Genomic DNA, 3,638 nt, shown 5'->3' with positions numbered 1-3,638 from the left:
GTATTTTCAATAAGGCATTTTACTTTTTGTGGCAAAAGATGGGAAACGTCTTCATCACAATGAACAAAATAGTACATGCGGAAGTGAATAGCAGTATTTTGTTAGATAGTTTACTATTGCACAACCTTAAGGGAAAATTAAGATATCATAAAAGAGATGTAGAAATTTGGTTTAGTAATCAATTACAGTCAAATTAGATACTCTTGTAATTAAAAAAAAAATTAAATCACAGCTAGGCCATCTTTTTTCCTTTAAACTAGTGAAAGATATCCCTGCCCATGCTTTGTGAGCACAGCACAGCTCCACTGCAGGGGAGGGTACCGGGAGAGGGTCCACAGTCAGGAAGCAGTAGAGCACACTCTAGTCCATGTATCAGGGGAGGGCTAAAGATGCTTGGAGGAGTTAATTTGCTTGATTGACTCTCCTCATTTGAGGACCAAGAAGCCATTCTCTCATGCTTTAAACCCCAAATGCCAATCATATGAAACAAATGTGAGAGTTCACATTGGCCTTTCTGACCCTGTGCACAAACCTCCAGAGAGGAAGGTATCCATAGCTTTTAAATAAATATATAGCTGCGCTTTAATCTGTACAAAGAGAAGCAAAGTCATAAATATTTCCCTATTTCCTGCATGAAATAGCATGAGCTAACACGTGGGAACTTCTTCTGTAATATTTGGCTTATAGCCATCATTTGTTGCTTTTGTTCTTGTTTTTGAATTATGTTCTTTCAGTCCTTGAAAAATAAGGACAGACAGCTGAGATATTTTACATTGGAGTTCTACATGACAATATTATGTACTTTTAATTTGTCTTTATAGAAGTCAATGCAGAAATTAATACTGCTTTTGCTGTTGCAGTATTAAATATCTGCATGTATTGCAAACTTGAAATAAATTAAAAGGACAAGTATTCTCTGCGACAATGAAACACACATACTGGATTTCAGTTGATCAGTTTACATAAGTGAGAGATCTTAGAGATGATTTTGGGATGGCAGGACACTCTTGAGTATGCAAACCGAGTAGGCCAAATCAAGGGCATTCATTTTTCTCTTTACCAGTCTCAAGAGGTAAAATGATCTGAAATGAAAAGGGCTCAGATGTATGGTAAGCAATGTCATATCATACTGATAATCTTACAGGAAATTTTTCATAGTGTCTGCATGAGTTAGGGGCACAAATCAATTTTCCAGACTGAAGAGCTTAAGATATGAAATCCAGTGGATTTCTGTGAAATGTAGCATCTTTGATTCATAAAGCACTTTAAAAGTCTACACCTTTGCTTATTAAATGGCAGCAGCAAGGCTTTGTGCTTCAGCCACCCGCTTTGGAAGTGGTGAACAGAAAGCAGTAATGAGAGGCCACCACTAGCGATGCTTGCCACATTTCAGTCTGAAATCTTGTTAGGAATTCTGTCTCTATGATAGCAATAGAGTACACTTAAGTAAAAGACATAAATACAATTTTAAAAACAATCTTTTAACTTCATAGCTTTGAGACTGCAGCAGCATAACTACATGAGAGTAGTACTGGGTCAGAATAAAACTGCTGCCCAGCCACCAGACCTTCTACTACCATGCCAATGACAGACTGTTTCCATGACCCAGGAGGGCATTTAACCAGAGCAGAGCACTTTACCATTGGACATAGCATAATGGTATATGGATTCTACATGCATTATAATTCATATTATACACCATTCTGATGCATAAAAATGTCCAAGGTGGCTGACGCTAGTTCACTTGTACTTATGTTTTTGAAATGTTCTCTTGAACAGTGGTGTCTCTTCAAAGACTATTACTATTACTATTATGTATTACTATTACATATTGAATGCATTCCCTTCTGGTATTTTATGCAAACGAATGTTATACAAAGTGTTGCATATTTTAAAAATGCCTAAGGTGAAAGGAGGTAAGGGGTCAGTTCCTGGAGTTCAGTGATATGAGATTACTGGAATGAATGTACAACTGATTTAGTGTCTAGAACAGAAAAGGTTTCCTGAGGGGTAAATGCAATGGTATCACAGGCTCAGTGGTGATGGTGAGTGTGCTCTACTGTGCTGAAATATTGGTTGTCTTATCTCAGAAGATAAAGCAAAAAGAGTTTTTAATTGAATGATATTTTGAATTCTCAACTTAAAAATGGAGTTTAAGAAGAAGCAGGATTGTAGGGTAATTGTTATATTTTAATCAAGACCATTTCTCTAAAGAAATAAATCTGTATTGCTGCACAGAAAAATTTTTGACATCTGTAATTAAAAGATGAATGGTGTTCCAAGGGAAGAGTCAAGTAATTCAAGCTGTTAATGTAAAAGACATTGATTGGTTGATAATGATGAAATTGTAATGCTCGCCATACTTGGGGATATATTTTTTCCCTGCCTTTATGGGCTGTAAAGTTCAACTCCTAGGGAATTTTCAGATGATGAAATACTGAATTATTTTCTAGGCAGGAAGGAGAATATATTTGTGCCAGAAATCACACCTACCTAATAATCCCTTTTGAGCTGTGTTCTTCTTAATTATGACTTAATTTCTTTCCTGGAACTTGATAAGAAAAATTTTATTACTTATCTTTCACATTATTGGGAAAGGACTAATTAGTTAATATTTGCAAGGTACTCTAGAATGTAAAATGATATGTAAACACTTGGTATTCATGTTCCTTCAGTAAATGTATTTAAATAGTATAAATAAAAGCAAAAATGCATGAAATTACTAGGAGAGTCTAAGTGAGATTATAATAGAATGTATTTAAAAGAAAGTGAACCTTTAGAATTAAACATGCCAGTGCAAATTTAGTTAAGGATATACATCATGATTTAATTTTTAATTACACCATTACATAATATTAATTCCAAAAGTCTGGCCTCAGTGCAAAGAGTACATAGAGCTCATTTTAATAAACCACTAATCCATTTATTGTACAGTGTGTGATCCTGTGCATTATTTATTGCACAGTATTCAGGCTTTGCTACAAAGACAAAACTATTAATCTCCTTTCTGTCTTTTTTATGGTACCCCTCATAAGTATGTAGAACAAACATAGAACTTGTGAAAGATTAATTTAAGTAATTTACTTAGCAGCACAGGCACACATAAGAATAGAATCTGCTTTTCCAAGACACCATTCAGCTGGTTTAAGACCAGAATCATTCTCTGTATCCTTACAGCTCTATTCATTTGCAGTACATCTCTCACCCTCTGCCACATTGCATCCTCTCATCTATGTCTGCCATCAAAGCTCAAGTGAAAAGGGTTTGCACTATAGCTCATAGTCACCATCTATCTGTGCAATAAACTTGACCCTCTGCAGCAGCCCAGACTGACCCTAACACACTACTTAGTCTCCAGGTATGACATTGATCCTGCTCATGTTCCCATGGGGCCCTTTTCTCTGGCGTTTGGTACATCAGTTATGCAGATGATACCAAACTTAGGCACAAGAAATCTATCAACTACGATCCTGACTTCCTTGTCCTTTAGGCCTGTCTTCTCTGCACTCTCCCTAAACTATTGCCCCAAAGTTAAAAAGAAACTGAGAGGATTTCTTTGATGTCTTTTGCCTTTTGTGATAAAGTTTTAACTTTCTTTTTAGAATTCGTCACTCTTAACAGATTTTGAAGTATGACTT

Source organism: Corvus kubaryi, unplaced genomic scaffold (genome assembly GCF_017639235.1).
Source record: "Corvus kubaryi isolate FWS band 111438036 unplaced genomic scaffold, C.kubaryi_AGA036_p1.0 65369, whole genome shotgun sequence".
Taxonomy (NCBI): Eukaryota; Metazoa; Chordata; class Aves; order Passeriformes; family Corvidae; genus Corvus; species Corvus kubaryi.
This window is presented reverse-complemented; position numbering follows the sequence as displayed.